The following is a 14,435-nucleotide window of genomic DNA, read 5'->3' as shown; positions in this document are numbered from 1 at the left end:
AGAGCTAAATGATTTTTACATTATTATTGCAGATGCATTTCCATTTTCATAAATCATGGGCAGATGAAAAATGTCACTGAATAGAGTCAGCAATAAGAAAAAAGTACCTCTTGCTTTCTGGGGCTATACAAGCAACCCCTAGTTTAATTGCTTGATTATTTCGATGTTCTTTTTTCTGAAAATCAATGTTTGGGCATCAAATTAATTCTAAATTTTATAATCTGGGGTAAGAGTTTCAGCACATTCTTGGACATAATTTGCTGCACTTTGAATTATCTCAAGTTCTGGGTTGAGAACCAATGCTTTCACTAATAACTCTTTTGCTACAATAGGTGAAGCCTTAACTTTTTAATATATGCAACAGGAACCAAGCTTCTCATCTCTTTTTCCCCACACATAAATTCACCATCCTGTTCATGGCATTGGTTAACAAGATGCCATATCTTTGACCTATTGATATTCAATGTATAAAAAAATCTCAGAATTAAATTAAGACTATAACTGCTTGACAAAGCCTTCTAGAAAACAAGGGATATTTTTACTATTGACTTGTCATTAGACAGGTTTGAGAAACCTTCTGAAAACTCTACTTGTCTCTTACTTTTTTGCCAAAATAGAATTTAAAACTATCAGAAAATTTCCTATCAAAATCCATTTCCTATCTTCTTTGAACTTAACTCATCAAATGCTTAAGTCCCATGGATATTTTGTTTCTTCAAATCTGAGAAGTCAGAAATTACACTTTTAGGTATCATGGATTTACCCTCCTTCCTAGAATGAATATAAAACCAGACAAAATATATGAAATAATGGTTTTCAGATATTGGACAACAGGTAGCACAGGACAGTGATCCCTGAGAGGAGGAAGCTAATGGGAGGACCTTACCAGTACCTCAGGTTGTTGGCTGTAGCGAGGAGAAACTGGGGCCCAAAGACCTCTGAGTTCAGAATTCAGAAACGCCAAGGGGACTAGAATTCATAGGGCATAGTACCAGGGAATGGAGACTCACAGAAAGGAGAGAGCTTTACAGAGAGATATTGTTCTAGAGATCAGTGCACCCTTTGCCTGGAGTCTTCAGCTGAGTACCGATTAGCACACAATGGGAGGAAACTTCCTGAGGCAAAGGGGGGAAAAAAAACCCACCAGAAAGGAAGGAGGACGACAGTCTTCAGAGCTCACACAGCACTGGGAATAGTTCTTATTTCCAACAGCCAGTGTCAGAACCTATAATACACAGGTACTGGATGGAGTATTCAGAATGGTATTGCCTGAGTAGTGGGGCAAAACTAGCCCTGGATCGAGGTTCACAAATTTTTTCTAGAGGCTCATAGCAAATATTCTAGGCTTTATGGGCCAAGAGGCACAATCAAATATATTTTGTAGGTACTTACATAACAAGAGAGTAAATTCCTCGCCCCACTCCGCATTTGACTAGGGTGGGCCATCCTATGTGGTGGGCATGCTTTATGCCCAACTGCCACCTGCTGGAGACATTCTTGGTATGAGCACTGGTCTTCAGGGAAAGGTCTGGCTCGAGTGTGGGAAGAAGAGGTAGTGTTATGGGCTGAATGTTTGTGTTCCCCCGAAATTCATTTGTTCCAACCCTAAGTATCAATGTGATACCTTCAGAAAGTAGTTAGGTTTAGATAAGGTCATGAAGGTGGATCCTCCGTGATGGGATTAGTGTCCTTATAACAAGACACCAGAGATCTTGCTCTCCTTCTCTATGTGAGGATACTGTAAGAAGACAACTGTTTATAAGAGGGTTCTCACCAGGAATGAGGAACTGAATTGGCTGCCACCTTACTCTTGGGCTTTCCAGCCTCCAAACTGTGAGAAATAAGTGTTTGTTGTTTAAACCACTCTATCTATGTATGGTATTTTGTTATAGCAGCCTGAACTAAGACAGTAGGTGCCTTGGTCAGTTTTATGCTCTAATGATACCCAGATCCTGGCTATTTCTCTCTTCTGGAGAGTTTACCCATCGTAACATGGGCAGCTTGCTGGAGGGGAGTTGACTTGCTAAATTTCTGACTCCTAGACTAACATTCTTCCACTTAATGCTTGGCAATTGCCAACAGTATGGTCTCCAACTTGTACATGGCAATCCATGCAAGGTCTGAACAGGAGTAAGGCATGGTGACTGGTAGGGTGGCAGGCTCTAGGAGTGGAGGGGATTTCTGGGCTTTGTCTTTGTGGCTTTCAGTGCTTGAGTGGTGCTCTCCAGACACACAGAAACAGACAGTGGGCAGGACTTGGTCCTCAGGCTATAGTTTGATGACCCTTGCCTTAGAGTAAACACTACTATGGTCCTACCTAATAAAGTCTTGAAAGAACCAACAAAAACTGAATGCAAGACTTAAAAGAACCAAATCATTTGTAAGTAACTTAATTACTTGGAAGTTTAACAACAACAACAACAAAAAACTTGAAAAAGCCCAAAATATTTAAGGGCTAAAAAATATTCAGCACTTCACAAATTAAAATTCCCAATGTCTGGATATAATATTAAAAAAAATCTGCCAGACATGAAAAGAAACAGGAAAATACAATCTATAGGGCAGAGTAAAATTTAAGAAAAAGAACAGACCCAGATGTGACACAGATGATAAAATTAGTAGACCATTAAGGTCATTAACAGTTATTATAACCATATTCCATATGTTCAATAAAGTAGAGAAGAAAGCATGAGCATTCTAAGGAGAGATATTGGAGATATAAAAAAGACCCAGGTCTCACCACTAGAGACAAAAATGACAGTGTCTAGGATAAAAAATACATTAGATGGGATTGAAAACTGATTGGACCAGGAAGAAAAGAAGTGAGTTTAAAGACAGCAACAGAAACTAACCAAAAGGAAACACAAAGAGGGGCACCTGGGTGGTTCAGTCGGTTAAGCATCTGACTTCAGCTCAGGTTATGATCTTGCAGTTTGTGGGTTAGAGCCCTGCATCAGGCTCTCTTCTGACAGCTCGAAGTCTGAAGCTTGCTTTCAATTCTGTGTGTCTCTCTCCCCCGATGCCCACACTCTGTTTCTCTGTGTCACTCAAAAATGAATAAATGTTAAAAAAAAACACAGGGGCACCTGGGTGGCTTATTTGGTTAAGCGTCCGAATTCAGCTCAGGTCATGATCTCACAGTCTGTGAGTTTGAGCCCTCTGTCGGGCTCTGTGCTGACAGCTCAGAGCCTGGAGCCTGCTTTGGATTCTGTGTCTCCCTCTCTCTCTGCCCCTCCCCTGCTCATGCTCTGTCTCTCTCTGTCTCAAAAATAAATAAAAACATTAATTTTTTTTTAAATAAAAAAAGACACTGAAAAACATTTGAAAAAAGTAATGAACAAAGCTTCCTTTAGCTGTGGGACAACTTCAAATGGCCTACTATACGTATAATTGGAGGCCCTGAGGTCAGGGTGGTGTGTGTGTTTGGGGGAGGGATGCAGTCAGAAAAAATATTCAAAGACATAATGAATGAAAAATGTACAAACATAATGAAAATCATAACCACACAGGCAAGATATTCTATGAACCTAATGTAGAAGAAATGTGAACAAAACTATAATAGCACTTCGTGTACAAAATGGTTTAAAAATGTCAGAAGTCAGACTGCCATAACCAAGTTCGCCATTAACAGAAGGAGTTTGTGAGAGGTACAAACTTATAAAAATATATTAAGGGACAGATTTAGCATTATTAAAATTGAGACTTCAAAGAAGAAATAGAACTTCTGGTAGTTCTTATGTGCTAGGCAATTCAGGTTGTTACTTCTGACAAAAATTATTTGTATTGAATCTGGGAAAATGGCATAAAAATCTCATTTATTCATTAATCCACTAAAATTCATTCAACATATACTTGAGTTCCTGTATCTGCAAACCCACATTAAGACACATAAAAATGAAGATTACTAGCCCTGCCCTCAGAGACCCAATAGTCTAATTACATTCCAAGTGTTGTGGCTGAAAGCATTTTCTAATTTTTTGATAGGCACATATATAGATTTTAGCTGTCTCTTCCTCATTTCCTTATCACATGCACTGAGCATGGAATTACAGCTAATTTTAAAGAAATGCTCTTTCCTGAGTTATCTACATCTTCTTAATGTGTGAAATCATTCTTGAGGAACACAAGGTGGATGGTATTGCTTGTGGTAAAAATAGTTTTCTGTTTTCCGTTTGATTCATCATTGTTTATCTCTAGCACAAATGTTTCTTGAAGCTTCTTATCTAAAATTCTATGACAGTAAAAACATAACAACCATGACATGGTGCACAAATATTTGCAAACAAATATGAAATGAATGCACACACCCCAAGGAAAAAAATGACCTTTATATAGGTGGTATATAGATAGGAAAATGAATGAGCATTCCTCAAGAAACATGACCTTTACACAGGTCTATACAGGTCTATATGATACAGTAGTAGCCATTATCATAAAATAATAATGTGGAATAGGCAACAAAGTAGAAAATAGTTCAGACTTGAAGTACTGAAAAGTATGGTACAAGGATCTCAAGGGGTATACAAAATGATCCAGTGGAGACAAGAAATTTTATTTGTATTTACTTTTCTGTATTCAGAATTTCCTTCCTTTCTTTCTTTCGTTCTTTCTTTCTTTCTTTCTTTCTTTCTTTCTTTCTTTCTTTTTTTCTTTCTCTCTCTCTCTCTCTCTCTCTCTGTCTCTCTCTCTTGTTATAAAGGACATTATAAAGGGGCCATTTGGCAGTGCGTGAGGTCTGTATATTAGGTAACTGTATCAATGGTATTTTCCTGATTTTAATAATTGTTCTATGATTGAAAAAGAGAATGTTCTTGTTCTTAGGGACCATTCACTGAAATATTTAGGGGCAGAGAGTCAGAATGTCTGCAATTTATTCTCAAATGGTTCAAAAAACTTTTAATATATTTTAAAGCTGACATCCACAACTTGAACCCTGATGAATTATCTTCTCAAGAAATAAGCATCAGACATTATTTATTCTATTGTTTCGGTACAAACAATGATGCTTAATAGGTGAGAAAAGACAGTGACTCCAGAGGAAGTTCCAGTTCAAAATGATGACTCAAAGAATACCAGGCTATTGTTTATACAGTACTATGTCCTTTCAGAAAAGAGACGTGTATATTTCAAGAGATATATCAATTGACAAGAGACATATTTGACAGACACATGCACACATACATACACACATATGTATGTGACCTTACTGTGTCACTCAATATGTTTGTTCACAGCTCTCTGAAATTATCTCTTTTTAAACATTAAATTTTGTCTTTATTGCTTTTCTTCTCCAACTAGAATGTAAATTTGTGATAAAGGACACACACACCCACACACACACACAAATATGTATTTATGTATCTATCTATCTGGCAACAGGGAAAGGGAGAGAGACAGGAAGGAGGAGAGAGACAGAGAGAATGATAAAGACAATGTAAAATATTTAACAACTGAGAAAGCTAGGTGAAGGCTATATGCAAATGCTCTTCTCATACTTTTCAGGAAGTCTGAAATTATTTAAAAATGAATAGTCACAGAATATTGAAACTCATAATCAGCAAGGGGGTTATACAGAATGAGGCTGATATAATGTAAGACTTTAGTTTCTCATCTTATATCTTACAGTGATTTATAGTTGATTCCTAGATTTCACGTTGCCCTTGAGGCCTGATTCTTTCTACCTTATTGGAATATTTTACCAAGCATCTATATCAAGTCATCTCAATAGTAACAGATATTAAATACATTTTAAGCTTTTGTACTCAAGATATTTTCAGAAAATTAAAGCAATAATAATAACATCTCACGGATTTGGACTCCAAAATAAATCCTGGCAAACCAAAGGACAATTTTAGACTATTTATCTTTTTGATACTTTTGAATAACAGAGATGATAAGGGTCTTTATTTAGGTTGTAATTTGACTTAGTTTTTCAAACATATATTGAACAAGATACCTCTGTAGTGGTTACACAAATGAAAGAGCATGGGCTTTGACTCAAGGAAATAACATTCTTCCACAAAAAAGAAAGAATAAAATAGGAAAAAGAATAAATCCAAAGTAATGTTGAAAAAGAAAACCAAAGCTGGAGGCATCACAATCCCAGACTTTAGCCTGTACTACAAAGCTGTAATCACCAAGACAGTATGGTATGCGCACAAAAACAGACACATAGACCGATGGAATAGAATAGAGAACCCAGAATTGGACCCACAAATGCATGGCCAACTAATCTTTGACAAAACAGGGAAGAGTATCCAATGGAAAAAAGACAGTGTCTTTAGCAAATGGTGCTGGGGAAACTGGACAGTAATATGCAGAAGAATGAAACTGGACCACCTTCTTACACCATCCACAAAAATAAACTCAAAGTGGATGAAAAACCTGAATGTGAGACAGGAAACCATCAAAATGGTAGATGAGAAAATAGGCAACAACCTCTTTGACCTTGGCCACAGCACTTCTCACTTGACACATCTTCAAAGGCCAGGGAAATAAAAGCAAAGGAAATGAACTAATGGGACCTCGTCAGGATAAAAAGCTTCTGCACAGCAAAGGAACCAATCAACAAAATGAAAAGGCAACCAACAGAATGGGAGAAGATATTTACAAATGACATATCAGATAAAGGGTTAGTACCCAAAATCTATAAAGAACTTACCAAACTCAACACCCAAAAACAAATAATCCAGTGAAGAAATGAGCAGAAGACATGAATAGACATGTTTTCAAAGAAGACATCCAAATGGCTAACAGACACATGAAAAGATGCTCAACATCACTCATCATCAGGGAAACACAAATCAAAAGCACATTGAGATACCACCTCACACCAGTGAGTGGCTAAAATTAACAACTTAGGCAACAACAGATGTTGGCAAGGATGTGGAGAAAGGGGAACTCTCTTGCATTGTTGGTGGGAATGCAAACTGGTGCAGCCACTCTGGAAAACAGTGTGGAGGTCCCTACAACCTACCAAGAGCACTTCTAGGAATTTATCCAAAGGATACAGGCGTGCTGATTCATAGGGGCACATGTACCCCAATGTTTATAGCAGTGCTATCAATAATAGCCAAATTATGGAAAGAGCCCAAATGTCCGTCAACTGATGAATGGATAAAGAAGATGTGGTATATATATATATATATGTATATATATATATATATATATATATATACATATATATATATATATACATACATACAATGGAAAACTACTTGGCAATGAAAAAGAATGAAATCTTGCCATCTGCAACAATGTGGATGGAACTGGAGGGTATTACGCGAAGTCAAATAAGTCAATCAGAGAAAGACAGATAACACAAGTTTTCACTCATATGTGGAATTTGAGAAATTTAACAGAAGACCCCTCGGGGAAGGGAAAGAAAAAAATATATAGTTATAAACAAAGAGGGAGGCAAACCATAAGAGACTTTTAAATACAGAGAACAAACAGGGTGGAAGGGGGTGGAGGGGTGGGGAAAATGGGTGATGGGTATTGAGGAAGGCACTTGTTGGGGTGAGCACTGGGTGTTTTATGTAAGTGAGGAATTATGGGAATCTACTCCTGAATCCAAGAGCATATCATATATACTGTATGTTAGCTAACTTGACAATAAATTATATTAAAAAAAGAATAAACAGAAAAAAATGGGCATTGGCCAGTACTTTCTGAAAAGGTATTTATGATCAGGGTCACAGGTAGAGTCAGAATCAGAGTACCTGTTGCCAATGAGCTATGATTTGAAGGTTGCTGGAAAACTCAAATTGCTCAAAATTTTCACTTCAATTTATTTCACACTGCCTAAGATTTACTACTGTAGAACGCAAGTGTCTTGTAGAATGTAGACTGTTAAGTCAGTATTCTCCAGTGGGAACCTTCAGGACTTTTCTTCTTTCTGTTATGCAGAAGAGAGTTGTAAAGAAAAGCCAGTTTGAACGGAAAGATGAAGGTCAGACAAGGGCATGAAATGCAAGAATTAGGTGGAACACTGGAATACAGAGGCTCAGAAAGGGAAGAATGGCAGAGACTACACACTGCCTCTTCATGTTTTGTTTATTGTCAGACTTATTTAATTCTAATGTTGTGGCATTAGAATTAAATAGTCCAATAATATAAATGTGTACACTTTCTATGTCATGAACCTATTTAAACATATTCTCTGTATTCAGTCTAATCTACACCCACGCAGGTCCCCAACTATGACAATCACATTCTGTGGAATGTGAACAAAAAGCAATTATGTTTTCCTTAAGCTTAAAATTTAAAAAGGAATAAAAAGGAATATTTATATTTGCAGTGAAGAATATTAAAAATGGCTGAAATAACATGAGAGAAATGGAATTGCTTCTACAGAAGCAAACTGGCTGCATCCAGGAGTTGGGGCAAGACGAATATGTTTATGCATATATCAACAACAAAGCCAGACATCTGCAAATTAAACCATAGCGGGTGGCCGGCTCAAAAACAGCCATTAGATGCCTCCATTCTATTGTTCCGGTACACAGTGATGCTCAATAGGCCATGGAAAGACTGAAGGTCTCTCCTGACAAACATTCTCTCCTTGCCTGAACTTTGACAAGCTCCTCTAAGTCTTTTTGTTTGTAGTCTTCATCCTTGGGACTGTTCCTCAGTCTGCAGAGCCCAGTCTTAGTAAGAATCCTGCTAAGGCAGAGAGGGAATCCCCACCCTTGATACTTTTTTAAGAGTTTTTTAAAGTTTATTCATTTTGAGAGAGAGAGAGAGAGAGGGAGAGAGAGAATTCTAAGCAGGTTCTGAACTGTCAGCATGGAGCACAGCATGGATCTTGAACTCATGAACCATGAGATCATGACCTGAGCCAAAATCAAGAGTCAGATTATTAACGGACTGAGCCACCCAGGTCTGCCTCCCAACATTGATATTTGATCACCCTCAATATCTGATCAACTCCTTTCTCAACTCCTATCTTAGATGTATAAGTCCTTGGCCTGCCTTTCCCAAGAATCCTGCTAAATAGGTTTACCAAAAATCCTTCTATCTTTGATGTCTCCTCTTAGCAATTTTCCACCACCACCCCTTACTCTGTTCATTGGCCATAAATACCTAGCTATCTTGGCTGGATCTGGAGTTAAGCCTGATTTCTCTTCCCTATTTGCAATAGTCTCACTGCCTATTACGTTATCATCCCAAATAGAGTCTTCCTACCTTACCTTACCTGCCTTATCTTTCACAGTGTCAGGAAATTTCTATCTTTAACACTCCAAAGCCAATGCCTGTTCCAAAAGGTTGATTAAGAATACCAGACTATTGTCCATACAGGACTGTCTCCTCCAAGAAAAAAAGATTTGCATCTTTCAAGATATATTTCAGTATTTGTGAACATTGCCATATAAATGCAAAATATGTTGAAAGGGACCACTCCTTTTTGTGCCTTGATCTTTACATAGGAACAAGTTTGGCACACTTGAGAATTAGTATGAAGGCTGGTGTGGCTGGAGCTTACTCAGTAAAGGGAAAAATAGTAAGGGGGAAATCTATATATTTATTAAGTGAGGAAAATATTTGTTGACATCTCTGATTCTTGTGGTTAATGTGTAGAATTTCAAATACTAATCGAGAAATCAATATTAACATTCCAGGAAGCTGTCACTTATCTAATAAGCATGTATTGAGCACCACTGTATAGAAAGCCTGGTGCTAGGCATTTCGGGAAATACAAAGGAAAGGTTACATTGAAGAGGTGACACTTTAACCTAACCTGGAGAATAGGGAACACAGAAAATGAAATGAAACTTGAACAGATTTGAATTCCCAACTGGAATCCATGCAAGTGAGTGGTAAAGACAGCAAAGGTTTTCCTAAAGATGGATGGGGTTTGCAACACATACAAACAAGAGAGTTATGCTTTCCTGCATCATAGAAATAAATAATTCATGCTGCCAGGAGGAAGACCAGTGGAAATGAATGCCAGAACCTAGGTTTAATTTTCTCTCAAATTGAAAAAAAATGAATTTTAATGTTCATGAAAAACATGTGTCATGCCCTGTAGAGGCTGAGCCAATCGTTCGGTTATTCATAATTTTGTGTCTCTGGTATCTGACACATGGTGGGGAAGCAGCCGAGGATAAAGCAAGAGGTGCCAGGATCCTGCGTGCGACCAGACAGCAAGCTGTGGCACCTCTTCCCCCCACCAGTTCACATTTATATAAATAGCTCCTCCTGCCTTCCAGGGATGATCTGAATGAGCGCAGAGGAAAGAAATTCAATGACTCCCTCCATCAACATGGAGGCAGAGCGGCTGACACACTCTGAGACAAGCCACTTACCCACGCTCTTTGGGCCTTCAGAAAACTGCCACTTTGGAAAAAGGCACTGACCTCATGTGACCATAATTGGTTGAAATGTCCTCTTATCTCTTAATTCCTTGGTTGATTAGAACATAACACCAATAAAATTAAGGTCGCGGGGCTTGATCCTTCTTTAGAACAATGTTGTAGGTGTGAATTTTTTTTTTTTTTTAAATCCTGGGTATAATCCCTTTTCTCTAAAGCTCAATTTTTAAAAGACAACATTTGGGGCCTACCTCCCTTATTCCTAACGTTCCCTCCCTCTGCCTTTCCTCCTGGCAATGCCAGGTATACACATACACACACGTACGCACACACTGTCGGCTTTTCTCTTTTTGAAACAACATGGCCGGCACTATAGTGTTACCTTGAGGTTTAAGACTTGTCTTTTGGTTTAGTTACCAAAAGAATGGAACAGAAGGGTATTGCTGTAGCTGTATATAACACTATGCGATTATAGCAACTAAGGAATGGGTGCTAAGCTACTGAAGAACATTCAGAAACTGACCCACAGTGACGGAAGCTTGACTATCTGGAAACCTGGACACTGCTGTCAATTCTCAGATTAATAGAAGTTTAAAGCATAGCCTCCAGCCTAGCTGACCATTGTATCACACAGAAAGTGCCCTGGACCTACTTCTAACCCAGTGGCAGAACTGTCAACTCCTCCTTCTATATCCCACAGTGCCCTATATTTATTTTGTTATTATTATTATTATTTACAACTTATAGTTATTACATTTCCCTTCTAACTCTTCCTTCGCTTGCAGCTTTATTCCCTTCCTTCCCTTAACAGTTCCCATGGTGAAGACTGCATTTTCACAGAGAGAATGAGGCCTGAGTCCAGCTATGGGAGGTGGAGGCTGCCTGTCTAGGGGCCAGGTCCTTGCCCTAGAGAGTTGAGACTACATGGAGGCCACAGGCCAGAAGACAAGGCCAGCAGAAGCTGAGAGACGGCCGAGGAGGGCAGGACGAGCCAGAAAGGGGCTGCTCCTACTCTCTCCTGCTGTGGCGTTCAGCCTGTGGGCTCTACTTCAACTAAGTGGCCATGTTGGTGGGGGTGGGCCTTGTGGAGAGCCAAATAGTGGGGGCAATATACCAGTGAGGGAAACTCAGTGAGAAGGCATTGGATGGGGCTCTTCTCGGCCTGCAAGGAGCAAACTCCTCCTCCCTACAGCAAGTGTACAGAGCCCTTAGCATTGATGGAACTTCCAACATTAGACAGAACTCCCTCTGGGAAGCAGCCCCTGGGTTAGATGCCCTTCTTCTGTGTCCTCATAGCATCCTGTGCTTAGTCCTAGCACAACATCCTGAGTTGCAATTATCTGGCTGTGAGCCTCTTGAGACAGGGGTTGAGTTTTATCCACTCTGTGTCCCTAAGGCCTGGCACAGTGCTTGGTATAGACATTCAACAAATACTTTCCTTCAGTTGAAGGATACATAATTTTGAGCAATTTCGATGTTAAAAAAATGTAAGCGATGATCATGGCAATAAACTTCAGTATCTCTGTTGAGAAATTCCAAGGGCTAAAAGCTACCATGAAGGATGTTAAGAAAAATTATATTTGATTATCTCCAAAGAGCATTAACTTACATGGGAAACTACTATTTCAGTGATGTTTGAGCATGGTTTATAGACAATGCTTGGTGCCCAAATGGATCATCATTACCTCAGGTAGCCCTGGCTTCAGCAGCTGCCTGGCCTGGGAGGACCCACAGTGTGACAGTGTGACCGGTGATGGCAGCTGCTGAGTCTTACTGTTTTCCTTGTCATCCTCCTAGTACTAGAGACCCAGGGATGTGGCTACAAATATTTGGCTTTGCTTTCACAAGGTGGCATCTGTTTAAGAGTAAAGATAAAAAAACACAGTTCCATCTCGACCAAAGTTGACTTTCAAAGACTGCTTTAACAGCCAAGTCACTAGAATTAATACTCGTGAACGTCATGCAGTACTTATTAAGTTTTCATGAATTGTTCTAAGTGCTTTATAATACATTTACTCCTCAAAATAACCCTACCAGATAGGCAATATTATTGGTTCACTTTATGGACAAGGAAACCGGATAGAAAGGTTTAAGTTACCTGTCTAAATTCACCTAGAGAGTTAGGTGGTTGGGATAGGATCCCAACCCAGACAGCCTGGCTTGAGAGAGGCCGCTCAAAATCACTCTGTTATCTTATAGCTAATGAAAACTGCACTCCAGATCATGCCATTCCTCTGCCAAAGAGTCTCCAGTGACTTGTGCCAGGTTCAAAAGAAGACATGAAATCCTTGCCATACCCCTCAAGGCCCTGTAGGATCTGATGCCTAACTCCTCTTCCCTTTCATCAGCACCTTCTAGTCATATTGTCGGACTTTCTACTCAGTGAACAGGCCCGGCTCATTTCTGCCTTGGGGCCTTTGCCCTTGCTCTTTCCCCTGCCTAGGATATTCTTCTACTTGAAGGTTTTCCTGATAAGTTTCTTCTCGGGGTTTAGACCTTGATTCAAACATCAGCTTCTCAGGACGTCTTCCTTTACAGCCCTGACTAAACTAGCACTACCCCCACCACAACCAGACACCTTCTTGGGGATGGCCCTCTAAGATTACATTCACGGTATTTCTCATGACCCATAATCCCCTTAGTTACATATTTAGTTGTTGATTATCTGTTTCCCTCACCAGAACGTAAGCCACAGGAGGGCAGGGTTCATGTCTGTCCAGCTCCTATGATTGTATCTGGTATAAAACAGGTACATAACAAACAGAGATACAAACAGTAGGTATCTAATACATATTCCCATGATACACGACTATATAAAGGTATGCCTCTTCCCCTTTGGTAATTAGTCACAGTGTAAGATATAGAACTTGCCTTAGAAATGAGGAAGGGGTGACAGCCTAATATGTAAATACCTTTAACGAGCCCACTCTGAGGTGCCTGGGTGGCTCAATTGGTTAAGCGTCTGACTTTGGTTAAGCCCACAATCTCCCAATTCTCAGGTTTGAGCCCCGCGTCATGCTCTGTGCTGACAGCTCAAAGCCTGGAGCCTGCTTTGGAGTCTGTGTCTCCCTCTCTCTCTCTGCCCCTCTCCCACTCACACTCTGTCTCTCTCTCTCTCAAAACACACACACACACACACACACACACACACACACACACACACACACCAAGCCAACTCCTGTCTCCATATTCTTTGCCCTCTGATCTGACCCTGCCCTCTTGGGTACCTCTCTTCTTTCTTGTCTTTTGAGTCCCTCGATCTCTGAATTAATAGTGTCGTCTTCAAGTTAATGTGTTTCTCAATCCACATATAGTTTGCTATGCAAACTCCTGCCATATTCAAAGATTAGGTCTAAATAGCCCTCTTTTGAGAACTGGTGGAGTGGAAGAAAATATCTTTCAAATGGGGAATTATATGCATTTAGTTTCATTTTTCTCTCTGTTCATTTGACTTTTCCCTTTGCACATTTTTCTCTCTGCACAATGCTCATAAACTACAGGCTGTACTAAGACAGACAAGTTGTTTACATGGTCACATTCCCATGCTTAGCCATGACCACGTGGGGATTATTTCTTTAGTACATAGAACTTTCTTGTATATATGTACTAGTGCAAAGTGCGTGATACCCATTTTTATTAGCTAGATGAACATAGCTGGTTTTCTGCATTTATTCAAACTCTGATCTCCTCTAAGTTTGTCAACAAATGCAGAGCAGCATTTACAGCAACATTAGTTCTGTTATAAATTTTCACAAAATGAATCAATTAATAGCTGTTGATAGTGTAGTATGACTAAATGCTCCATATTTATGGGGATAAAGCCAGCTCTGCTAACTCCTGATATGTACTCACTTAAAAGAAACATTTATTGAGAACCTTCTGTATTCCAGGTACCAGGCAAAAGAATATAGGTACCAGGCTGAGAATATAAAGTCTAATGAGATATGTTTTTTTTTCCATATCTTTAAGGATCTTGTAGTAGAAACCTACAAATATCATACATAATGACTGTGACAGACATATGTGTCAAGAGCTATGGAAGCACAGAACATTAGCCACCCTCAGATGCATAAACTCCATCAGGCAGGGACTTGTCTATTCCATATCTCAGTGTCTAGAACA

The 14,435-nt window shown here is 39.3% G+C and overlaps 1 protein-coding gene across 1 annotated transcript in view; it reads right to left on the bottom strand.

The window, feature by feature from the left end:
* Nucleotides 1-14,435, bottom strand: part of PTPRR (protein tyrosine phosphatase receptor type R) — a 247,515-nt gene that overhangs the window by 154,187 nt on the left and 78,893 nt on the right. The window lies entirely within an intron of this gene.

This window comes from Neofelis nebulosa, chromosome 8, assembly GCF_028018385.1.
Source record: "Neofelis nebulosa isolate mNeoNeb1 chromosome 8, mNeoNeb1.pri, whole genome shotgun sequence".
NCBI lineage: Eukaryota > Metazoa > Chordata > Mammalia > Carnivora > Felidae > Neofelis > Neofelis nebulosa.
The sequence above is the reverse complement of the archived record's forward strand: the minus strand, read 5'-3'. Positions and strand labels throughout refer to the sequence as shown.